The following is a 27,418-nucleotide window of genomic DNA, read 5'->3' as shown; positions in this document are numbered from 1 at the left end:
TAGACATTCATTTAAACAACGTTTCATATGTCAGGCCATGTTTTTTTAGCAATCATTCATCTTCGTGTCTGCCGCATCATCTCTTTCTAATTGTTCCCAGGAGTTGTTTTGTATTTGCTTTAAATGAAGAACAGAAACACATTTCTGGTCCGTTTCCACGTGGCTCAATAGCTGTAATTCCAGTCGGCTTATGTGTTGGAGGCATCTATTTAGTTTACTCTGTCCCAAAATACTCACTTATTTGTTCCTGTCCCGTTGGCATCATTTCAGTAGTTTGTTCTGGAGGGATAAAGTCAATAAAAAGAGAATTGTCATGGTATGGAAATAATGATCTTGTTACAATAAAAGAGAAAAGACACCCGTATGTTATTACATGTAATTCATATTGTTTTACACATACGTAAAGTACACAGAGAAGAGTTGCAATCAGCATGCAAGGTTCATAAAAACAATCATTATGTTGAATGACAGAAAAAGTATGACTGAAAGCTGCTGCTGACAATCTTTACAGAGTGTGTTGTTGCTTCTGCTCTAGCACAAAAGAATCCACTCCTTTTTATCAATGATATCCTCAGTTAATAATGGATCAACAAGGAGAGACTCTATCCATTTCTGAATTGTAGCATATCACTTTCATTTTCAAAGTTGTTTCATTGAGAATAGTAAAAGGGAGCCCACAAGTTCATACATTTCATTTTGATTCTTCTTATTACTGTAGTTAATTGATTCATGAGACAAAAATGTGATTGGAATCTTCCCATTGTTAATTAATCCCTTCGGCCCATATGACGAGCTCAGCTCATCATGAGGCACAGTGGAGCTGTGGCTCATGATGAGCTGAGCTTGTCATAAATGCTGCGGAACGCCCACCCGGGGCTAATTCTCCTCCTCTGCGGGTGTTCCATGGGAGTGAGCGGAGTCGTTACGAGCTCAGACTCGTAATGAGCACAGCTCCACTGTGCAGCATGACGGGCTGGGCACTGCGGGGGATTTAGCCCAGCATGGAAGGTAGTAATCATACTGTAAAGCTCCCCTCAAGTGCACTCCCTTTGAAGTGTTTTCTATAAGTGGGAGTGTTTTTAGGAAGGAGAAATGAACCACAAGGGAGTCTGTCAACAATGTCTTCATGCATTTTTGCTACTTGCAACTCCTGTATGCTGCTGTGCAATGCTGTGATGTTTAATATTGCTTCCTAGTGTTTCTCTGTTTTGACATGTTGATTAGGGGTTTTTACACTGTTACAGTTGAGCTACAATGGTAGGTCTGAGGTTATGTTTGGACTGCCATTGGTCTCGATTGCACAATAGGTGGTGCAATCAACTCGTGGGATTTCACTTCCAGAACTGGGTCCATGGTGTACCTTTTGTGACTGACTTAAACACAAATTACATATGATCTTTGAGTATACTAGTTCAGCCATGCTATAATATGGAGCAGAGTGACTGTTTAGGAGGGGACTTGCACACAGCCCGAAATACCGAAAAGGCAAACATCTGGTGGTAAACCACACAAAATATGGTCCTTTCTACAAGAAGTATGATTTTCTTTGCTGTCAGAATTTCCTCAGCTCCATATTCTTGATTCATTTGTATTTCCTTGTGATTATACTTACCTTTTTCATAAATTATGTTAAAAAATTTAAAGTAGTCTCCATGCAATCTTTTTTTCAAAGTTTAACAGTTCCAAAGATTGTTTATATGTCTGCACAATAGCGTGCGGCAATATTTGAAAAGCTTCCATATTATATATTGGTTCCCAATACTAATTTCAACACTATGTCCCTGGATATACTAAAATGTGGAGAGACCTGTCCCTACTCTCTCTCTTAGATCTTGCCAAAAGATGAAAATGCCTTCATTCAACAGATCTCCCTACACTGTAATCCCAGCGTGTCTCAGATTTAGGTATATCCAGCTAAAAAGCTGGGTACAAGCCCAGCGCAGCCGTAATACCTAATTTGGTAAGGGTAGTAACCTGGAGGAACAGCTTGTTGTGAGACCCCTGGGGAAAAGAGAGGTCTCAGTGTGGTATTGAGCAATCGAGGAGGAAGTGGATGGGGTCTTCAAGCTTGCAGATGAGTTATGGGGAGAGCAGATGGATATAAAGTGTGATCTCGTATTGCAGGACTCATTTAAAACCCTTTATAGAGTAGTTAAACCTGCTTGGTTGCAGCGGAACCATCTGTTCACTGCTCATAGACCGTATTTATCCCCTCTTAGGTTATCAACATTTTTGAAAGGGAAAGTTTGTAATATATGTGGGTTGGTTGAAGCATCAGACATACATATGTTTACGGATTGCCCCTCCATCTGGCTCTTTTGGGAAAATGTGCGGAAGACCCTTGAGAGCATTTTGAAAGTACCAATACATATAGATCTGCTCCTGATAATCTTCGGCCTTAATGGTAACATCGTAGGACCTGCTAGATCTTTGTTATTCTATGCAATTTTAATGGCCAGGACACAAATTCGCAAGTATTGGATAGATCCAGCTTCACCAAACCACTCATAATGGCTAATCTCGCTATATGAAGTATCCAAGATGGACATGGCTAGATCATGCAGTAAAAAAAAAAAAAGCATATTGAGACCTGTTGATTCAATGGAAGTAGAGTGCCCGTTTTTTTTTTCCGGGTCATATGATTATGCTTTTTGGGCTCAAAGGCTATTGATATGGTCCATTAGGTTTGTTATAGACCTAGTTGGAGTAAACCCAACCTCTGCCCCTGGCACCCTCCCGACCTATAAAACGTTCCGTTGCCCGAGTCTATACAAGAATGCTAAAGACTCCTGAGCTTAATCAGTAAGGTTACGAACAGGCGGTTGGATTAATCAAGAGGGTTGAAGGCGACTGAGGAGGAAAGAAAACACTATGGCCCTAATTACTAGTGTCCTAGTGCTTATGAGGTAATGATTACACCCAGTTTTATAAGATATTACTACCGCTTATACAAATCGAATTCTCGGCCATTATATTACCTCCTCAAGAAAAAATAAACGGTTCTTTACACTGTGTTTACTATATGTGACTTTCGCTCAGTGTCATTGCTGAGCCAGATGCAAAATGTTGGAACTTTGTTAATTTATATATCCCCTTTGTCAATACTAGTAAAATGTCAGCAAAAGCCACTCAGTGGAGAAGCGTGGCTCAGTGGTTAGAGGCGGCAGACCCGGAAGCTGAGATCGGCCGTGAACCAGGGTTCGATTCCCCGCCTCGGCGGGTCTCGGGCTCAAAATTCCACGGACTCGACAATTCTCGCTCCGGTGCCTACTCGACTCACGGGGTCACACTCTGCGACTCTGGGCAATAGCTTGCTTAATCTCCACTACGGCCCCTCGCGGCGGGATGCCTGGCTTTCACCTTGTGGATACCCTGCCGGGGTATCTCACAGGGGAATACCAGGACGGGTTCCCTAAGCAAGCGCCTTGATACCTTCGGGTGATACGTGCGCTATATAAGTCGCAATACAATACAATACAATTCTGCATAATATCAAAAAACTTTGCATCTCTGAATTCTCTCCTCTCCTCTTGAACATTTCCCCTCTTTTCTCTAAAGATCTAGGGCTTTCCTATCAATTCTATACAAACAACACTGATAACTATTGTGCATCCCACACATCTAACATAATTGAATCATATTTACCATTCTCTGGCTCAATTGGTGTGTTTGTTGTACCTGTAATGAGAAGATGTCCAGTGTTATCAAAGCAAAGCAGATCAGAGTGCCATTTACAGGTGTCTTTAATCACATGAATTTAATGAATGAAGCACTTCTATGCATCCAATCCATTGGAATTAGAACCAGTCAATCTCTAGAAACTATTAAATAGGAAGGCATTTCTAATCCTAAATTAATAAAGAGACAGTAGAGCAGCCAGAAATATTGTTTACAATCAGTTGTAATTTCCCAGTTCTTCAGTGGCATTATCCATCAGAATTGAATGTTTTTCACTTTCTGTGTGTTTGGGTATGAGATTTTCCAATCTGGGAGTCACACCGGTATAGATAAAATGAATTTTTATACATACATACGGTAACACCAGGGATGTAAGAAGGAACCATTTTTCTATTTTGACACTCTTGTGGCCATTCATCTTGGAGAGAATCTGTTCATGAGCAGAGAAAGAATAAGGGCCTGATTTAACAGTTGGCGGATGGCCCGTCCTCAGCCAAGGCAACATAGTAAATTATTCCTTTGTCCTGATAGAGTTGCTGCCTGCCCAGCTTTGAAATGTCCACTGACTCAGCAGACATTTCAAGCATTGACAGGCACTGCTGTCACAGCAGTTCATGCCTATGCATTGTAAATTTACGGACGGCTCAGTCAACATGACAGAGCCATATGTCAAATCTAAATTTTGTAATTTTAATAAAGACAATCCCAAAGCAAATACATTTTTTTTTTAATGGTCTCCCATCCATGGGAGTTTTCTCCCTAGGTGGGGGGATTTTGCTCCCCTTTCTGCCAGGTTTTTCCTGGCAGTGATGTGCATTGAAAAACAGCAGGATGTCTGCCCAGCTAAATTAGATAGGAGGACACACAGCCAAATTGTCTGGCACGCCTTACTCCGTTGAGCTGATAGAGGAATCTGACCACAAAAAGGAAATGGTGTAGTCTCCAACTTCATCAAACAATGGTCTGCCCAAATTTAAATTGGGTGGGCAGACCATTGTTTTGGTGGGGAGGGGACTCCAGTGTCGATGTAACAGAGTTTCATATGGGCCAGCATGAAAATAAGACATAAGTGTCAGCCTACAGTGCTATCAGTTAAACTGAGACAAAGGTGAATGATTATTGAGGCAGGAAAGGATATGTTTATTCACAAGATTATATGCCAAGTTTTCCATTTTGAACACCAACTGACCTTGTTTCCTGATTGCTTTTATTGCTGCCCGTTAAAAATCCACCTCTTAGAAAAGTTGGAATTTTAAAAGGATAACAAGAAATTGATCTTAGACCTTTCATTGAAACCAATTTAACAAATGGATTCCAATACCTTCCATATTAAGAAATATAGTTTCTTACGTCTCTGTTGAATGCATTCTGCTACTTCTCTTGTACAACCCAACCCAACTGTTGTAAATCTAGCCTTTCAGATTCCAAAACACTAAATGCAGTATTATTAGAGTAACCCTGGGAAGGTGCGGTGACAGAAGCACACTTGAAGATATTAGAAGATTAATTGGTGGAATCACACATAATTAGACTGACAAATGAATCCATTGCCCATATGTCAGAGCACACTGTTCTCCTGAAAAATCTTCTTGAGCACCTTCTGGAGAAGGGTATTTGGATGAAGATCAGATAGTTCCTTCAGCCAGTAGAAGTGTCCACCACCTATACTGCTTGGTAATGATTTAAAGTGCAAAACCTCAGCAGGAAATCATCCACATGGGACGAAATCAGAAATGACTACATTATTCCTCTTGATGTGTTATGCCTAGTGACACCTTCAGCTTCATATAGAATTGGTATGATCATCTTTCCGATTGCAGTTCTACAGGCCATTGACAGTGGGATCTTGATCCGTCTCTCAATCTTGCTTTTAAACTAGGAAATTGCGTTGCTGTAGTTTGTCCTCAATAGTGTCAAAATCACGGTTGGCTCAAAGGCTGAGATATTTCTTGGGGTCTGTGTTCTGTTCCAGGGGAAAGCCTCCAAAAGTTATGAAATCTCTCTGGATCGGATTAAAACTTGTCAGTGAACTGCACAGATAGAGGGTGATCCTGCCTGTATTGTAGGGACACCAACAACCTTCAAAAAGTCGAAGGCCATAATCAGTTTAACTGCCAAAAGCTCAAGCACCAGCACAAATAAAATGGGGAATAAGGAGAATCCTTGATGCTTACCTTTGTCATGTCAAAATACTTTATTTCCAAGAAATACATTCTTAAGAAATATTGCACGATGCCCAATTCATTAACACAAATGATCACAAGTGTCATAAAAACCGTAGTGCACAGCACACATTTGAATCAATTTAACCACCACATTATTTTGGATTGTATTAATATAAGCATTTTCCAGCACTAAAACTCAATAGAAGGTCAACAGCCAAAATCCAAGATATACATATATATAAAAAGGAAATGCTAAATGAACCAGCAGCATGCACCTCATTATAAAGTGCTGTATGCATAGCGTGTTGAGTTTCAACGGGGTATACCCTGAAAACTATCTGACCTGGGTCAATGATTAGGTACGTGAAATATGGGTCAGTGTTTACTTATTTCAAAATGCAAATGCTTGGTTAAAAAAAACTCGAGTGTTCACCATCAACATAATTCACTGTTCATATTTAATCATCATAAAGTTGAGGTAGACTGAATACAAATCTTGTAGTTCCCAGACGTATGGCTCAAAACATTTAATTCGAAAAAACCAAAATAAATCAATAACTTTTATCAATCAAAGTCATCTGTATTACATTAAAAGTGAGCGTACTCTCAGTGAGTAGGAAAAGGGTATTAGGGTAAGATGGGAGTGATGAGGGAAGCGGGGGACTGGGTAAAGGTGGTGTGACAATAGCACAATCACAACGCAATTTGTAAAGACCTTTACAGTCTAGTGAGATCCATAGTTCCCTAGATCTCTACCCACATAGGCTAGAATTACTCAATTTGATTTGCTCCTATGTTGTGAGAGGGTCGTGTAGTCTACGTTTCGACCCCGCTTGGTACAAGGGTTGTTCTACACCTCATTCTAGGGTCTTCTTCAGGACATTTGAAGTGTGAGAGCACTTCATTAGTGGCCGTCAAGTGACCGTCCTGACACGAGCAGCCAGGGTGAAGGATCTAAGAACCACCCGCGGGATCTGACAGTCTCAGCAACACGCCGTGGAGGAACCACAACTTCGCGAATTGCACACCAAGAATCGTATTTTACATATACTAACCTGGAGATTTATACCCGGTTGTATCTTGAAATCACCACAGTTGAGCAGTAACAGTGGAACCATTGATGGTCCATCTCAGACGGTCACTTGACAGCCACTAATGAAGTGCTCTCACACTTCAAATGTCCCGATGAAGACCCTAGAATGAGGTGTAGAACAACCCTTGTACCAAGCGGGGTCGAAACGTAGACTCCAGCACCTATACTGCTTGGTAATGATTTAAAGTGCAAAACCTCAGCAGGAAATCATCCACATGGGGCTCTCTTAATCGACCTTATTGACTTTTTAAAAAAGTAAGGCTTTTCGTTGGAGCCTTATAGTCATCACCACCAAATTGTTTGTGTACATAAGGCAGCTGATATGCTTACCCCCAAGCTTTGGTGAGTAACAATGCATGCTGCTTAGACTCTGAGGGAGGTGTGCAATGAACAGACTAAACAGCATGGGTGCTGGCATTTTACTTGACAGTCTACCAAGCCCATCCAGGTCGAAGTGGACCAAATTGTCACTATGAAGCTTCATCACAAGACTTAGTAGGGCTCCAGATACATTCTACTGCTGGAGTTTTCACTATAGTGTACCTCTTTCGACCCTATTGAATACCGATTGGAAGTAGCAAAGGTAACCTTCCGACTCCATTGATTTTCTTGCGACTCCCCATAGGGTGAGACAGGGATCCATCATTTGAATGATTTGGTTTGAAACCTCCTTGCTCTACAGGGATCAGTCCAGTGTCAAAAGTCCAGGCAGCTAGGTATTTTAAGAATGTTTGAACAAAAAAGAATAGAGTGAATATTGAGGAGGGAAATCAGATGATAGCTAGCAGGCTTGTCCATTTTGCCCTTTTTATGAATGGCTTTCACTATGGCTCCATTCCATGAATCTGGAAGGATACCTGTTAATGTTACCATTGGAAGAACCCACTCAGAATTAGTTGGAAGACCCATGCTTACTAAAATAGTAAACAGGAAAGGTCAACGTTATTGAATTGAAGGCCTGTGTGGTGTCTGCACTTCTTAGCTTTCCTAAAAAAGACACTGCATGGAGCTCAGGATGTCTTTAATATGGTACGGCAATTAGGATAAACAAGTTGAGGGATATGAAGCAGACTGATATAAAGCCTACAGTTTAGCCAATATTCTGACATCACAGTTCAGAAGGGTGAGAAGAGCTTGCTACATATTGGGAGGAAGGATTTTCTTGTTGTTAGATTCTTTGAAAAGGGGCAATCGATGGGGGAGCAAGATATTGGAGTATTCCTTGTAAAATTCTGCCGGCAGGCCATGCATTCCAGGAGCCTTTACATAAGGGAGACAGCTGATCACTTATTGTATATCCTCAACCGAGAATGGTTGGTTCAGGTCTTCAATCACTCAGACAAGCAATAGCTGTGTCATGTAAGTAATCAGTAAGTCAGGTGGTGGGCTGATTTAATTGTGAGGCACAAAGAGTTGAACAAAAGGATCAGGATCCTTATGTAATGTCATCCGCTTTCCAGTAGAAGTGCCTGATTAATCAATATTACATGTAATGTCATTACTAGCCCACCTTTTTCTCAACATATTAGTTAGTGTTCTGCTGCAACATTCTTTTCCATATTTCCATACCACTGCATATATTCCTAGATATTCCACTTCTCTGAAAGTCACTTCATTAATAGTTCACTGAATCTTTACCAGAGTCATAGACTCCTGCGATTGGGACCTACCATTTTCTAGCTCTTTGATTTCACATTCGAGGGAGCATTTTGATTTGAGAACCCTCCCTGTTCAGCACTATAAAGGACTAGCAGCTCTGCATGAAGGCCTCCCATACTGTGCCAATCTCAGATTTTGACCAGTTATTAGTTTGAAAGTGTTCCCTAATTTCCTGTCTTTGGACAGAGCACATTGTCCTTTAAAGCGTCTGGTGAGAGTCTCCATATTTTAACAACCCTATTAAAAACCCAAAAATATAAAATTCTAAATACAAAAATTAAATGTTTTTTTTAATAACATAAATATTACACATTGTAATAAACTTTATCAATCAACACAAATATTATTATTATTATTATTATTAAAAGACCACACTATATTCACACAAAAATAACAGCCACAAAAAAATAACATAAGGACCTGTTTGTGGAAACTTCACGGCCGGGCTTTGCTCCGCCGAAGCTCCAGCAACTAAGGGCCGGGCCTTGCTCCGCCGGGCCCCTCCTACCACCAGTGACGCCCACAAGAGCGCCAGGAGGCGCATAAAGGCAGCGCCAGGGCAGAGACCAGCGGGGGTACCTGTTTGTGGAAACTTCACGGCCGGGCTTTGCTCCGCCGAAGCGCCGCTCCAGCAACTAAGGGCCGGGCCTTGCTCCGCCTGTTTCCCGGCCGGGCTTGGCTCCACCGGGCCCCTCCTACCACCAGTGACGCCCACAAGAGCGCCAGGAGGCGCATAAAGGCAGGGCCAGGGCAGAGACCAGCGGGGGTACCTGTTTGTGGAAACTTCACGGCCGGGCTTTGCTCCGCCGAAGCGCCGCTCCAGCAACTAAGGGCCAGGCCTTGCTCCGCCTGTTTCCCGGCCGGGCTTGGCTCCGCCGGGCCCCTCCTACCACCAGTGACGCCCACAAGAGCGCCAGGAGGCGCATAAAGGCAGCGCCAGTCCCTCGTCCCGCGGGACGAGCCGGGCGAAGCCCAGGCAAAGGGCGGGCCCTCTGTGGCCCTCAGAGGCCTGAGGAGACTGGGCTGGGCCAGGGACCCTACATTTCTCTAACTGGACCTCCATTGTGTTTTATTCACGTGAGACTTTATTTTTGTACTCAGTTTTACTTTATATGAGTGAGTTGTGGCTTGTACACGAGTTTACATATTGTTCAACAGCCATTTAGGATGGCAAAATCAAAAAGTGATAAACCTGCAACAGGTTCCGGCACCATCGATAACTATATGGTGAAAAAAATTAGCCAGATAAATAATGAAAGGCGTGCCTCTCTAGGTAAGGGCATCTCAACACTGGATTTGCCAGAGCTGTCTCCGCCTAGGATGATCATAGAGGCTGAGGCAAATACGAGTGGAGACACCAGAGTAGAATCGCAGACGCCCATTACAGTGTGTGTTGAGGTACATTCAGACCAACACGTTCTGTCAAGCGAGGAAACAGGTGAGGCTCCGCCTGTTATTAGGCCGGTGCGAACCTGCAGGATAGCACATCAAAAACGGGGGGGGAAACATAGTACTAAAAGAAGGGATCTGGATGGGAAAGAAGCACATAGCCCTGCCATAAACCCTTTTGTGTTTACTGGAAATAATGATAGTGGTCTCAACTTAAACTCTGAACAGTTTGCTTCTTTTATTAAAAATTTAGAGGCAAATTTTGCAGTGAAAATAGAGGAGATGATCAAACCACTGGCCAGACAGATTGAGACCCAGGTCACTAAAGTAGCTAGGTTGGGCGGCCTGGTGTCCGCACACCTGGCTGCACCAATTAGCGGCAGGGTTAACGCTGTTGGAAAAGGGCAGGATATGACGAAGGCAAAAGACCATCAGAATACTTGCAATATTGTTACAGTAGCCACCACTGTGAACGAGGCATTAAGTACACCAGTCGTCCCAGTCGTCCCAGTCGTCCCAGTAGCACCTGCCTTGTTGACACAACCCAATTTAGCCCCACGAAGTGGTCCAGCCCCTAGACCCCCCAGGATTAATCGATACCTGAACTTACCACCTGACTGTGCACCGTTTGTGGCAGGATGTATGACGTTACAACGCATACTTTTACAACGCATACCTTGACAACGTAATTTTTACAACGCAAAAACTATTACAACGCATGTATTTACAACGCATGTTTTTACAACTCAGGTACCTTTACAACGCATACCATTACAACGTAAGTATTGGTAAGTATATATTAATTTTTTTAATGTAAATTAATTGAAATTAGTATAATTTTATTTAATTTCATTTCATTTCATTTAATTAATTTAATTTAAATTTAATTTTACTTTATTTTTACCCTGTACCCCTGTACCCCAAAAACCCAAAACTGACCCTGAACCCTAAAAATACCCTTTTACCCAAAAACCCAAAACTGACCCTGAACGCTAAAAATACCCCTTTACCCAAAAACCCAAAACTGACCCTGAACCCTTAAAATACCCCTTTACCCAAAAACTAAAAACTGACCCTGAACCCTAAAAATGCCCCTTTACCCAAAAACTAAAAATTGACCCTGAACCCTAAAAATACCCCTTTACCCAAAAACTAAAAACTGACCCTGAACCCTAAAAATGCCCCTTTACCCACAAACTAAAAACAGACCCTGAACCCTAAAAATACCCCTTTACCCAAAAACTAAAAACTGACCCTGAACCCTAAAAATACCCCTTTACCCAAAAACTAAAAACTGACCCTGAACCCTAAAAATACCCCTTTACACAAAAACTAAAAACTGACCCTTAACCCTAAAAATACCCCTTTACCCAAAAACTAAAAACTGACCCTGAACCCTAAAAATACCCCTTTACCCAAAAACCCAAAACTGACCCTGAACCCTAAAAATACCCCTTTACCCAAAAACCCAAAACTGACCCTGAACCCTAAAAATACCCCTTAAAAAAAACCAAACATATAACATTTTAAATATAATTATATACTTACCAATACTTACGATGTAATGGTATGCGTTGTAAAGGTACCTACGTTGTAAAAACATGCGTTGTAAATACATGCGTTGTAATGGTTTTTGCGTTGTAAAAGTTTCGTTGTAATGGTAGTGCGTTGTAAAAGTTGCGTTGTAAAGGTTGTTTACCTTTGTGGCAGTATTGACCAATGTTCCATCTTGTGGTACTCATCCCGCCTCACCCTATGATGAATCTCATGCATCATTGAAAAATAAGACAGTGGCATGGCTTAATAAAAATTGCGGTTTTCCCATTTCATACTCAGATCAGATAATGGCAGTAAGGAGGGTGAACTGGGTAGGCCCGTCCAAAAAGATCCCCAGCATGTGGCAACTGTCCTTTTAAGAGCATCCTCACTAGTTTACAATGAGAAAAGTATTTGTGTGCGCCCACTGGGGTACTTTTACGCACATCTGTGCAAACCCACCCCCCCCAACAAAGGATAACTAGGCGGGTGTTTGAACCACAGACCCCAGTCATGGACACACAATTCACTTATAACATCACTAACCCATGCGGGCCTGAAAATATGGATGTAACCTACAACAGGATCAACAGCGCTGGGCGCTATCACCATGGGTCTATTGTCAACACACAGAACAGGTATGAACAGGTATGAAGCCCTGTCTGGCCTTGAGATGTGTGATTGACGGGAGGTACCTGCGGCTCAGGGCACTGTGGCTTCAGGTGAACCTATACACACAGAGAACCCACAGGATATAGCATCTGGATGTTATGTTGCTTCATGGAATATTGCGGGCTTGGCTGCCAAAATGGCTGATGTAAATTGGGTTAATTACATTAAGCAATTTAAGATTATCTGTCTACAAGAAACTTGGTTGGTGGGGTGTGATTTGTACCTGGAAGGGTACAAGGCCTTTTATGTACCAGCTACTCCATCAAGAAGGGGTAGGCCAAAGGGGGGACTTGTAATTTTTGTTTCTATTTTAGTACCATGTAAAATGCGTAGAATTGAATCACAGCACACCGGTGTGATGGGCTTAGTTCTATATGGAGAAAACTGTCGGGCAGGTTTGGTGAACTTTTATAATGCAACTCATGATAGTGCAGGCTCTAACCAAATTTTTGTATTGAATTCTTTCATCACTACTTTCTCAAAAGATCTTGGTCATAATCTTATGATCATGGGGGATTTTAATGTACATCCGTGCGGAGATCCATGGAAGAAATGCTTAACAGACTTGCATTGTGAACGTATGGGAGGCATACACATGGAACATACTGTGGACGGGGAACTATGTAATGACCTGATGAATAACTTTGATATTCCTACCTTCAATGGGCATGGCAGGGGCACCTTTATAGATCATATGTTAGTCTCTCTGAGGATGCAGATTTTCCTGGATTCATTCAGCATTGAGCTGAGTGAATTTAGTGATCACAACCCTCTAACAATCTGTCTAAAGGGACCCTGGGTCAAAAAGAGAAACCAGATCGTAACACAGGTAGGCTGTGCACAACAGATGGGAGGAGGCGACTTAAATGGTCAATGGTTACCCCAGATCTTCTCTATAAAAACATTGCAGATAAATGCACTGAGGATATTAAAAACTGTACCCTTGAGGGGGGGAACCTAGACAAGTCCTAGCTGCTTATCAAAACTTATCGGAGAAGGTGTCAGAATTATTGTCAGTCCCCGTTAACAACAAGGTGAAAGGGGGTCCCAGGTGTTTTAACCACGACTGTACCAAAGCTGCACGTAATCTTAGGTTTGCTTTGTCAGCCACCCGAGAAACCGGGAGGGTGTAAATCTATATAGAAAAGAATATAAGGCTGTCATCGCATCCCATAACGAGTTTTTAAGAAGAGAGGCTTGGGATGAAATATTTGACCCCTCCACCTTAAATTGTAGCACCAAATTTTGGGCGCTAGTAAAAAGACCGTTCTTGGTAGAAGAACCGGGTGATGGACTAGATTGCTGCATAACTAAGGAGGAGTGGGAAACTCATTTTAAAAAACTGTATTATTCAGCGGACCCTGTAATAGTTGATGCTTTTCCTTATGCCAGGGGTGGCAAAATTAAATTTGATAAGAGTGAGGTAATGGATGCCATAGAGGGACTAACAGCTAGGAAAGCCCCTGGACCTGATGGAATTCCACCGGATCTTTATAAATCAGATCCAGGTTTTTGGGCACCAATTTTGGTAGCTGTTTTTAATGCTGCCGCCATAGTGGGCTGTCCTCTGTCCTGGGGATTGTCAACAATTGTCCCTGTGTTCAAGAAAGGAGACAAGGGCAGCCCCCTTTGCTATCGCCCAATTTCATTAATAGACTCTATGGTCAATATTATGGGGAGAATTTTACTGCAGCGCTTATCGAGCTGGACAACTGACAATAATATTATGTCCATTTCCCAATATGGCTTCTGTGAAGGCCGTTCCACCATAACACAGTGCCTCAACCTGTTCCTCATATTGAGCAAATATACTGTTGTGCAGAAGGGAGCCGTCCACCTTGCCTTCATGGATCTGTCATCGGCCTTCGACTGTGTTAACAGGGGAAGGCTGTGGCAGACCATGAGGGAGAAAGGTGTGGACACAGGGATTATGGATTTTCTGGTGGAATTGCACAGCGACACCAGTGCTAATGTTAGGTTTTCAACTAATGGGGAAACCACTGGTAATTTTAAAATCAATAAGGGAGTGCATCAAGGTTGCATCCTGGCCCCATTTCTTTTCAATTTTTACATTAATGACTTAGATGCTGCACTACAGGAGGTAAAATCAGACTGCCCCAGAGTTGGCAGGAGGGGTATTCCTGTACTTTTATACGCAGACGATGCGGTTTTAATGCTTTTAATAACTTTATGATTAATAGAGACCTTTTGGTCAACAATTCCAAATCTTACATAATGCATGTTGGCCGTCAACCGAAAAAGAACTTTATTTTTAAATTAGATGATGTTCTGATCCCCATCACTCAAACATTCTCATACCTTGGTGCTGTATTTGACACAAAGCTTAGCTGTGGCCCACATTTGGTAAGAAAGAAAGGGGAAATGACAAGGGTAAATGCCTCTATCTTTAATTTTGCCACAAAATTGGGGAAAAAGCCAAATACTGCTATGATGAAACTCTACAACGCTAAATCGATAGCTACCGCTGTTTATGGCAGTGAGATATGGGGCTATGTAAGTGGCGAACAGTTACAGGTTATTGAAAACAATTTTTTAAAACGTCTTCTCTGTGTCCCAGCTAGCACATCGAACCTAGCGGTACACGAAGAATTGGGAAGTCAGTACCTATCTGATATATTTGCACTAAAACCACTGATATGTTGGGTAAAATTGTGCTTAAACCAAGACATTCCGTTAACCCACCTGATAGTGAAAGACCTTGTATCTCATGATAATTCAAAGTGTGTGCCCTGGTTAAAATACCTGAAATCTCATTTTCTAAGGCTTGGATGTTTGAAAATTTGTATGAAAACCCTAGTGGGATAGTAAAGGGTGATGTGGCAGCAATTAAGCGGGCTTTTTACATGGATAGGAGGGCCCAAAGAGAAGAGGTTGAGCTCATGAAACCTAACGTTAGGAAATATGTCATGTTAAGAACCTGTGACACTATGGAACTGTACCTAACATGCTCCTTCACTTCTCATGACAAATATTTGCTGACAAGGTTCAGGTTTAACATCTTCCATCATCTTTTAATTAGACCAAAGTCGGACATTTTTAGTAAAATTGCTGCTCCCTGTGGCTGTGACGGGAAGTCTCCACAGGATATGCTGCATTTTATATTTTTATGTAGGTTTTATGAATACCCTTGAAAACGTTATCTTGTTACCCTTTTAAAGAAACTAAATTTTAAACAAATAAGACCAGCACTTGTGTATCTGCAGCTTTTGCACAGTGATAGTGTTCTTCATGTGATAGAATTTTTAAAATTGACTGTTAAACTGAGAAAGTGCCTAGACCAGTGATTATATACCTCTGAAGGATGATGAACTTCTTACTGATTGTTTATGTATCTTGTTGTAAATCCAGCACTATTTGCACTTTATTTATGATTTTGCCTACTCACTCATTTATGGAATACGTATAATATGTTTTTTAGTAACCGTAATTTTAACTGTGAAATGTCTAAATGTATTTTACTTGTGTACTTTTATGGATTGAAATATATCCAAAATAAAGTCTCTATTGAATTGAATTGAATAACATAAGTATTACACGTTTTAATAATTATTATCAATTACCACAAATAATATTATTATTAAAATACCACACCATAGTCCTATAAACATAGAAGCCATCAATAAAATATAATAGAAATCAACAGAGTTTAAATGATGAAATAATACCTTTTTGAATCAATTAATATTTTTTTTATTATGGTTACTTAAATACCTCCCCCCTTTACTCTACAAACTAAACAAACAACACACACCTCAAATATAACTTAACAAATATAAGTTCACAATTAACATAATTATCAATTAGGTAATTAATAATAAAGTAATAATTAATCATCAATACATTATTTCTTAATCAATTCCCACTCTGTGACCTTACAAACCCCACAACCCAAACCTAAAACGTATCTTAAAAAATCTATGTACTACACAATAGCAATAATTAATTATCGGTTAAATAATTAAAACCTACAGAAAGTACATGCTGGGTACAAGATGCTACCTAGTTACCTGGTTATGCAACTTCCTGAGAAGCACACCCCCACTTACCTCACAAAAATATGAAACGTCTGGGAGGATTGACATTGGGAAGGGCCTATTTGAGTCAGATGGGTCTTTGGCCCTGTAATGTCCTCATTTGTTGTTCAGAAAAGCTTGTTTCAAAAAATGTCCAGTTCTCTATCCTTTATGAGGCTTACCTTACCCGTGTTAGACTGAACAGAATTTCCCCGAAAGCTCATCTTTCCTGCCCTCGCTGTCACTGGGAAGACGTGGACTTGCATGACACCCTCTGGGACTGTCTCTCACTGAATTGCTACTGTTGAATGGTCCCTAACAACAATAAATATATGACCAACTATGATGGATGAGATTCGTGGCACGCCGTAGCTCTTGGCATGTAGATGCTTTCCAACTGAAATGAAGTGACAGCCCGTTTTGCTAATCTTGCTCTAGTGCTATCCAAGAGGACACTCACATTACAGAGGCACACACAATTACCCTCTCTGGATCCATCCTGGCTCTGCATGCTAGCGAGATGGATGGAAGCTTAAAGTATGGCAATTAGCAGTGAGGAATCAAGAGCAATACCCAAGCACTACATCTTAATGGAATGGGATGCTTGGCTGGTTCAGCTTCAAACCGGTATAGGAGAGGACAAATAGGGAAATTCCGTGGAGTTACAAAAAAACTCAGCGAGATTCCACAGTGTTTGCCCACCAATCTCTAAATGTATAGCTCACGTTCCTCGCACCAGGCCTCTGACTCGCTGGATATGTGAACTGCAGCAGTGAACGCTAATAGCCTGGCTATCCCTCAAGAGCACTTTACGGTGATGTTAGCAACTAATTACCAAATACAATCAGCCCTAGACTCCACAAAAGTAAGCACCTAGTCATCAACAAGAGAATGGCATAACCCAACGCCAAGGAATTCCAGGCTAAAGTTCATCAGACGATGGAGCCGAGCAGTACCCAATGGTGATCGCCCTGTGGGGGCCATGTACAATACACATGAGGATGAATAATTAAGACTGCCAGTTTGTGGAACTGCGCTCTACTCACTTAACACCTGGGCTTGAGCACACAGTGTTTATTCTCCTCATCATTCTAAATGCAAACTTCCGGCTATTTATGGATCGTAAAATATCAGTATTCACCTCATTTTAGGCCTTCACCATTTTAAGCATATTTGAAAAATAAGGAATGGGGCAGTCAATCAGTGTGTCTAGGATCACACAAGATGCACACTGAAGCTGGTAGACCAGATTAGTTGTTAAAGCTTGCTGAGCAGAATGATGGCTTGGTAATTGCGCTCCGCTGAACCCGGCCATTTGAATTATTTCTACCTAACAAATGCCACTCTCCTTCAGTTCTTCTTACCCCGTCTCTGGGGGGATGCCTAAGGTCCGTCCTACCACCTGCTGCTGTGCTCACCTGTGCACTGTCACAGTAAGCAATGGGGATCCTCACTAGCACTGGCTCCTGAATGAGGGCTAGCTCATTGGCTCTCTGAGGCTTGGCATAATGCCATAACTCACTGGCAGAGGATGGAGTGAGCAGGCCCAGGTGGGTGGTGATGCTGCCTTCAGGTTCAATCCCCATTCATGGCAAACCACCCAAGGCAGTGACCCAATAGCCACTTGATGGAACCCACCAGTAGGCCACAGCCTGGTATCACTGCTTCTACTCCTTGCTACAATCTGATTTCATAAGGTTTTAAGGGGGGTAACCTCCACCACGCCGCAGTTGACAATGTTTTTGCTGAAATCCGCGTTCTAAGCAGACCACGGAGTGGGGAAAAGCTGTGAGAACTCTGCCAGTGGAGTGGAGTTTACAGCTGACTTCCAATATCAGCCTTTTGCCAAGCTTTGGGATGATAATTTCTATTACAATAACATTACCCACACTGTAGAACCAAGCATTGCTTCTGAAGATAACTACATGAAATTAAGCTGTGACCTAATGTGTGCATGATCCCATTCTCTGATTCAGTATGTTTACAGCTTTAATTCTTATTTGGTACTTTAATATTGATGTGTAATGTCCTGTCACATCTCAAAGTTGTTTTTCAAAGGCAGCTTGTGAGCATATATTTTCTCAATATGATAAATAAATATGCCTTAAAGGAAAAGTTGTTGATGACCTGCATGCATAATCCTCATTTTAAATCACCCTGAGGCGTGTAAGGTAAATCTGGATGTTTTGATTTATCAGATGAAGCTTATGATACCTAATCCAAAGGTATTTATGCTCCTTGACATGCTGTAGTAAACTGACATGACTAGATATTATAGTTAATTAAAACTGGAAAACATTTATTTTGCTTTTCTGAGATGTGCAAAGTCAATGTTTACTGCATCAGACTTTCATTACTCTATTATCTACATGTGGATGTACTATGGTTACCACATAGAAATGCTTTTCAAGCATGCTGATGAACTCTGGTTGTTTATTTAAATCTTTTTATTTAGCCCCCCACCCATGTTGAACCCTTTTTTTTTGTTATTTGGGGTCGTTCGTGCTTAGGCCTCTATAACGTTTTTTCACATAAGGTATGTCTGTCAAGTTTGTGTCCTTTTTTTGCATCATCCTGGGTACCCAGCAAAGGTACCCAGAATTTGTGGATTCGTATGGAGGTGACAATGAAAATAAACAAAATATATCAACATTTTGGGGGTTTGGGGAAAAATGGGTAACAAGTGCCTAACATAAATATTTCGTTTTTTTCCTAAAAGAAAGGTTGCTTGTGTTAAAATCACCATTTTGCATTTTCCAGATTATCTTGAAAATGCAGAGATGAATAAATAAATAAAACATTTACCACAGTTCTGACATTTTCCAAAGAGGTACCCCATTTTTCATATTTTTTGACCCTTCAACCTACTTCCAGTTTGTGATAGAATCCAGTGTAAAAAGCCATGGGTGATCAGGAAAAGTTATGTGTCTGAAAAGTAAAATTCCTAACTTTAGCAGAGGCTCATTTCTGTAGATCCCCCCCAAGGTTTTTCCCCAAACAAACGAACTGTTGAAATAAAAAAAAAATATATATATATTTTGATATCAATACTGTATAACTGTATGTATATATATATATATATATATATATATATATATATATATATATATATATATATATATATATATATATATATATATATATATATATACACATCCCGGACAAGTAGCTCAAACATTTCAAATAGTACTCTTGAAATTCGGTATCTACTTCAAATCTCACTAGCTGCATGGCGCCTGCAGTGAGTTTGTTTATTTGTTTGATTAATTACAATCTTACAAAAATGTGACCTTAGAGAAAGTATCAGCATCAATACACATTTATACATCGTGCAAATAGTAAATGTCATTAAAAAAAAAATAATAATAATAAAACTAGATAAAATTTTCCTTAAGACCTTTGGCAATCACATTTAAAATTTTTACAAAAGCAACATTCATTGGTAGGTCATTCGGACTTAGACACGCCATTATTGCTTGTCTACAGGTTCTTATATCTCGTGCATTAAACAACCTCCTGAGGATTAGTCTCCTTTCTGAGGCTATGGCAGGGCACAGACATACCAAGTGCACCATGTCTTCTTTTCCCCCCTTGCAAAGTCTGCATAACGTATGGCCCTCGTTTGATTTCCAGGGTGGAAGATGACACAAACCTGGCCATAGACCAAAGCGTGCTCCTATAAATGTTCGCTTACTTTGGACTGACCATGCCGTATGGAGGTAAGCTTGGACTTGTTTTTTTTTGTAGCCGTTTATGATTGGCCATGAGTGCTTACGTTTTACTAATAAAGCTTTGTCTTTTAGCAGCGATAGGTGAGTAACCAGCTTATTGATTGTTTTTTTAAAGCATGGCTCCTGCAGTGAGCTGGGGCTGCAATCCGAGTATGTGGGACAGAGGCTATGACATCGCGGACCCCCTCTCAGACAATCTACAGAGGCCCCCCCCCACCCCCTCCCATGTTCTCTTCCCGAGGGGCAGCACTGACGTTCAACCCCCTGTAGGGGAGGGCTGCCATAACAGAAGACTAGCGTGCCCGCGACATGGGTACAGAGAGACTTTGATCAGTGGGAGAAGGGCCGACACACTGTGTTTCACATCGCTACAGAACTCCGTCCTACCTGTATTTTGAATTGTTACTCAAAGTGAACCATTTTAGCCCTTCCCTTGCCTAATGCAATTCATGCCCTCTCACCTCACAAACCTCCGGTATGCCTGTTCCAGGAGCTTCATCTTAAGATAGCGGACCTTCCTGCAATCAAAGCACGATCAATACTAACACCCAGAGGAGTACACGTTTCCCTGTCAGGATGGGGCTGGGGCCAGTCAGGGCCAGTCTTAATCACGGCCGTGGGGGACCCCTGTGGCTCCGGGCCCTCCCATTCTGAGCTGTTGGCGCACTACAACCCCTCCGGCGTCCTTCTGTTACCTCTATCCTTGTAGCCTATGTATCTATTCTAAACTGGTTTTCTGGAATGTTGAGACCAGAGCAACATGGCTGATGCCGGGTGGAGTTGCTAGACAGCTAATGAGGAGATGGGCCCTGGTTTCCCCCTCGCCCGTCACCTACCCAGCTGGACATCGGACACAGTTGTCCTTCGTCTCCCTGTTATGGCCCCTTCCCCACTCCTTTCCTACTAATTCTCTCATCCTCGTTGTTTCTTGACTGTACCTTACTACGCTATCGTAAGTGATGTAATTTGTAACGCAATGTTCCTCTTGTATAGCGCTCTGATACCTCCGTATCTAGCCAGCGCTATATAAACCTTTTTAGATATACCTTGTAATGCAACAATCCTCTGGTTTTGCGCTCTGATACCTCCGGGTCTAGTCAGCGCTATATAACCTTTCTCAAATCAAATCAACTAAAAACTGGTTTTCCTGAATGCTGAGACCTGAGCAACATGGCTAATGCCCGGTGGAGCTGCCTAGACAGCTAATGAGGAGATTGGCCCTGGTTTCCCCCTTGACCGTCACCTACCCAGCCGGACATCGGACACAGTTCTTCCTCATCTTCCTGTTATGCTCCTTCCTCCCCTCTTTTCTTACAATTTCTCTCATCCTTGTGTTTGTTGACTGTACCATACTACGCTATTGTAACTGATGTAATTTATAATGCAATGTTCCTCTTGTACAGCGCGCTGATACCTCCGGGTGTAGCCAACACTATATAAACCTTTAAGATATACCTTGTAATGCAACAATCCTCTGGTTTTGCACTCTGATACCTCCGGGTCTAGCCAGCGCTATATAACCTTCTCAACTCAAATCAAATAAACTAAAATCTAGTTTTCCTGAATGCTTAGACCTGAGGAACATGGCTGATACCCGGTGGAGCTGCTAGACAGCTAATGAGGAGATTGGCCCTGGTTTCCCCCTTGATTGTCACCTACCCAGCCGGACATTGGGCACAGTTCCTCCTAGTCTCCCGGCTATTACTCCTTCCTCCCCTCCTTCCTACGAATTCGTGAGTCATTGTTTATGTGTACTGTATCTTACTATGCTCTTGTATCTGATGTAACTCTTAACGCAGCGATCCTAAATGTAAAACGCTCTGATACGATCTTGGGTCTGGTTCGCCTTATATAAAACTTTATAAATAAATAAATAAAATATTTGTTGATGGAACACAGATTCTCACTATGTTTGGGACGTGATTCTATGAGGCCGTATTGCATCCTCTGTTGGATCATCAGGCAGGTCATGTAGGCCAAGAGGTAGCGACTACACTTATTGTGTACCTCCTCCCAGATGCAAGGGTTCAATCCTGCAAGCCCAGACCCGGTATCAGTGTCTAGAGCACATAGATTCAGACTGGTTGGTCCCTTAGATCAGTGTTTCCCAAACTGTGGTCCGCGGACCCCCAGGGATCCGTGACACATTCCCAGGAGGTGCGTAGGCAGCAGTTTTAAAAGCACAGAAACGTTTCTTGTGTAATTAGAAGCTTTCCAGCAACAATAAAAGTGTGAAGATAATTCCAGTGATTAATGTACCTGCTGGAGAGCGAGGCGAGTTTTGTTCAGTGGCCGCTTTGACTTCACTAATGTAGCACAGAGGGTTAATGTGCCTACTGCAAAGAACGTGTAACATGCATTTTAGAAAAGCAGTATTTTATGTGCATAGGTTCGTGGTTACTGCTTTTGTCACAGAGATTATTTTGTTACTATGCACTTCATAAGTGGCAATCGTAATCTAGCAGAGGGGCCTATAAACTATCATCAAAGAGCTGCTTGCAAACTGCATGGTACCAGTTAGTAACTTAGGTTTTTTTCCAGTTATTCATTATCCTGATGCTGCTAAAAAGATTTATTTGGGCGGAAATACATTTTTAATGTAACTAGCCAATGTGTTATGTTCTGAATCCTGAGTTTGTGCTTTTCCACACCAAGCACTCTTTAAAAATGCCTACCAGTATGAATGACATATCATCTTTGTAGTCCCATTTACCTTATGTAACATTTTATATACACACTGATTTACATGTATGATTCAATGTCTCTGTATGTGTGTGATGTAAAGTGCTCTGACATTCTACAATGGTATAAGAGATGCTATAAAACAAACGAAATCCATGTGACAGAGGGGCTGTTCCTTCAATATGAAATACTAAGGGCTAGATGTATTTTTTTATATGCGCGAATGGGTTTGTGAACCCATTTGCGCATGCAAAAACCTATTGGGCCATGTACATAGCCTATTTCACGAGTCGCAATTTGTTTGTGACTCACTAAATAGGTTTTGCAACTTGCTATTTGGAAGGGGCATTCCCTTCCGAATAGCGAGTCTCAAAACCATGTACAAATGTTTTTCGGTTGCAAAACACTTGCAATTACCACCTACTTCTAGTAGAAGGTAATGCATTTGCAAATAGGAAGGGGTCCCCAGGGGACCCCTTACCCTTCGCAAATGCATGCAAAATAATTTTTAAGGGCAGGCAGAGGTCCCAGGGACCTCTGCCTGCCCTTAAAAATGAAACTAAAACGTTTCATTTTTTTTTTTTTTTTTTTAAATGCATGGTAAACCGGCTGCATTTTTTAAAAAAACTGCTTTATTTAAAAGCAGTCCCAGACATGGTGGCCTGCTGAGCCCAGCAGGCCACCATCCCTGGGAGGGCGGGCATTTCCAATTGGTTCGCAAATTGCGAGAGGCTCATTAATATTAATGAGCTCTGCAATTTGCGACCCCATTGGGAATCCCAAACAGTGTTAACATACTGTTGTACATTTCATTTAGCAACTCGCAATTTGCCACTTGCATTGTGTCCCCGATTGCGAGGCGCTAAATGAAATGGTCGTACATCTGGCCCCAAAATCCTTAGTACTTTGAGTAATTGTTTTGTGTGAACACATGTGTTTTTTTTTAAATTACTGTTTTAATATTTGAAATTTAACTCATACAAATTGCTTGGGGGTCCCTGGCTTCCAGTGGTGACTTAATGGGGGTCCTCAGGAGTCAAAAGTTTGGGAACCACTGCCTTAGATAATGCGCCAGAGCTTCCCAGATATCTTTCTACCTATTATGCAAAACTCTATAACACACGTTAAAGAGACCCTTCTGACATAGCTGCCTATTTTGAAGACACTGCCCTTGGGTGGATCAGCGATTCACGCAGAAAATTCCTATCTGCTCTTCTTGAAGAGGACAAGCAGCAATAATGGGTCTCCGATCCCGAAAAGCCCGGGGACCTGATGGTCTGCCAGTGGACTTTTATAAATGCTATATAGTCGAATTAGATCTATTTCTTAAACAGCTATTTGATGAAGCCAGAAATAGTGGGACTTTACCTATAACCATGAGACAGGCATAATCATATCCTTACTCAAGCCGAACAAAGAGGCCAGTAGCTAGCTTTGAGTCCTACAGGCCTCTATTGCTCATCAACTGTGACACCAAGATCCTAGCCAAAGTTGTTACACACAGGTTGAAGTTGCTGATGGAGGGACTGGTCCTCCATGGTCCGGCAGGTTTCATCCCCGCAGGGCCACATCCCATAACTTGCGCACAACATTTGCGTTTACTCCATGACATAGATCCAGAGATCAGAGCAGCAGGTATATTCCTGGATGCCACAAATGCTTTTGATTCCCTGGAATGTTTGCAATTCTGGGTAGGATGGGACTCCCCCAGCCCTTCCTGGTACGGATAGGGCTGCTATACACCCAACCTGCAGCTATTATACAGATTAATGGCCTATACTCCCCTCCGATCCCCATTATGCGATCAACACAACAAGGATGCCCTTTATCCCGCTGCTATTCGCCCTTGCCATAGAACCTCTCGTGGCCAAAATATGACAACACTACAGAGAGTATGCCATACCATATCCCACACAGCAGAGACTAATATCACTGTACGCAGATGATGTCACTCTTTATTCACGGGAGCCACAGACTAGCATTAGCCTGATTCTGTGGGAGTTCATCAGATTCGGTGCATTCTCCGGGATAGGAATTAACTGGAGCAAAACGAAAACGTTTCCACTCATGCCTAACACGGTTCAGTTCACCCAAGATTTCCCTTTGAAATGGTGCGAAACCAGAAAAAAATATTTAGGCGTGACAATAACCTGAACTAAGGAAGAAACGCTCTGTGTGAACTATGGAACTGCCATTGACACCATTACTAACTGGGTGACCTGTTGGATCACAATGCCATTTTCTCTGGCTGCAAGGGTAGCCCTAATGAAAATGATTATACTACCTAAATTGCTATATTTATTTGTCAATATACCCTATAACCGGTTTTTGACACCCTCTGGTCACTTCTCATCAGGCTAACATGGGGGGCTGGCGCACCATGAAATAAAAAAATATTTAACAGGAGTTCAAAAAAACAGCCATTTGTGACATTTTTATTTGTAACTTCTTATCACAATGGCTGATTTACAAAACAAATTTACCATTACATCCACCAACCATTCTGGTTGTGGGGCTATATAGGGTTTTCAGGTTCCCCATGAACCCAAAGTACCCAGAGCCAACTATTGAACTACAACCTACAATTGGATTGTACCGCGTATAGAGCAGCTTATATGGTAAAATGAAAAGAGTGAAAAATGGGCTTTAAAGAAACCTATCTATTTCTGAAATAGGCTCCAGATACAGAGTTAATGAGCAGTGTTTATTCACACATCTCTGAATTTGTGACACTACCATGTGATTCAGAGGGCATTTATCAAAATGTCTTCTTTCTTACACATTACCTTACATTTCAAAGGCACAAATGCCAAGAAATACATTTGGAAATAACAAAGGTTCTACTATTCTGTATTTTGAAATGTCTCCTGGAAAATCTGGCATCCTACTTGTGCGGTTAGGCCTAGAGTTCTTAAAAGAAAAGGGCCTTAAACACATCATGGACACAGCACATTTTTTACACTAAAAACGATTCCTTTTTGCAATATCTGCATCTGTGTATTTTGTGCCCTAGCTCAGCAGGCACCAATGGAAACCTAGCAAACCTGTACATTTTTTAAAACTCCCACTAGGTTTTATACCCAGAAACCTTTGCAAACCTCAACCGTTGACTTAAAAATCCAAATGTTTTTGATATTTCTCTGAAGAAATCTTCTGGAATCTGTGGGAAGACACAAATTTCCTTCCACCCTGTATTTTCCGAAGTGTCCAGATAAAGATGGCACCTGTAGATAGAGATAGTGCCCGCAACAGGAAAGGCCTCAAAAACACAGCCTGGACACATAACATTTTCCAACTGAAAACAAAAAGTTTTTTTGCAATCAGCTACCTGAGGATTTTTGGCACTAGCTCAGCTGGCACCTAAGTAAACCTAGCAAACCTGTATTTTTTTTTTTAATTAGACACCTGGGGCCAAGCATATTACAAGTTTCCTCACCACCAGAGGACTCATGTCAGTTCTCATGCCATTAAACTGCCAGTGGTGAGGAAACAAAGGGGTCCCTGCAGGCCCCCCCTTGCCTTGTGCATGGGGTACATGTAGTGCCCTTCGTGTGTGCATGCACCACTATTCCTGCATGGCATAGACTGCACAGCCCATACCATGCAGGAACGTCTATCGGTGGTCCCACGCCTGTGCAGTTCCAATGCTCACATATGAGCCTCTGACTGCACTGACGTGGTTCCAGCGCAGTTGCCTTTTCTTTGTAAGTAGGTTTACTGGTATTGTGTGTTAGTAAAAGTTGAATAAAATACTTTTTGCCATAAGAAAGCCAAAATTAAATTAAATGTCAGTGCAGGCTTTTGAGAGTGTTCCATTTGTTGTTGCTGCTGTTGTAGCAGTATGATTTAAGACGTGAGCATAACTTATCTACCTGTTTATAAGAGTGTGAAGTAGCATGATAAACATAAAAAGCAAGAGCAAAAATGTATTATTTATTGTATTTTCTGTCCAACTATGTTCCTACTTTCAATATTCTCTGAATATTTCAGTTCTCTTTGCAGCACGAGTGCTCCATTTAGTCTGCCCTATTTAATGCTAATCTTTACTTTCTGTGTCAGGCTCTTTGGTACAAAGATTGGATTTAGACATTCATTTAAACAACGTTTCATATGTCAGGCCATGTTTTTTTAGCAATCATTCATATTCATGTCTGCCACATCATCTCTTTCTAATTCTTCCCAGGAGGTGTTTTGTATTGGCTTTAAATGAAGAACAGAAACACATTTCTGGTCCGTTTCCACGTGGCTCAATAGCTGTAATTCCAGTCGGCTTATGTGTTGGAGGCATCTATTTAGTTTACTCTGTCCCAAAATACTCACTTATTTGTTCCTGTCCCGTTGGCATCATTTCAGTAGTTTGTTCTGGAGGGATAAAGTCAATAAAAAGAGAATTGTCATGGTATGGAAATAATGATCTTGTTACAATAAAAGAGAAAAGACACCCGTATGTTATTACATGTAATTCATATTGTTTTACACATACGTAAAGTACACAGAGAAGAGTTGCAATCAGCATGCAAGGTTCATAAAAACAATCATTATGTTGAATGACAGGAAAAGTATGACTGAAAGCTGCTGCTGACAATCTTTACAGAGTGTGTTGTTGCTTCTGCTCTAGCACAAAAGAATCCACTCCTTTTTATCAATGATATCCTCAGTTAATAATGGATCAACAAGGAGAGACTCTATCCATTTCTGAATTGTAGCATATCACTTTCATTTTCAAAGTTGTTTCATTGAGAATAGTAAAAGGGAGCCCACAAGTTCATACATTTCATT

At 41.5% G+C, this 27,418-nt stretch overlaps 1 long non-coding RNA gene across 1 annotated transcript; it reads right to left on the bottom strand.

Annotated features, from left to right (window-relative positions):
• Positions 1–76: 76 nt before the first annotated feature.
• On the bottom strand, positions 77–27,002 carry LOC144755243 (uncharacterized). Its single transcript, XR_013594862.1, has 3 exons — positions 26,960–27,002; positions 3,646–3,678; positions 77–279 (listed from the first exon to the last, which is right to left on the bottom strand). It is a non-coding gene; the product is annotated as an uncharacterized LOC144755243 (long non-coding RNA).
• Between the last annotated feature and the right edge of the window lie 416 nt (positions 27,003–27,418).

This window comes from Lissotriton helveticus, chromosome 5_1 (genome assembly GCF_964261635.1).
Source record: "Lissotriton helveticus chromosome 5_1, aLisHel1.1, whole genome shotgun sequence".
In the NCBI taxonomy this organism is placed as follows: Eukaryota; Metazoa; Chordata; class Amphibia; order Caudata; family Salamandridae; genus Lissotriton; species Lissotriton helveticus.
The sequence above is the reverse complement of the archived record's forward strand: the minus strand, read 5'-3'. Positions and strand labels throughout refer to the sequence as shown.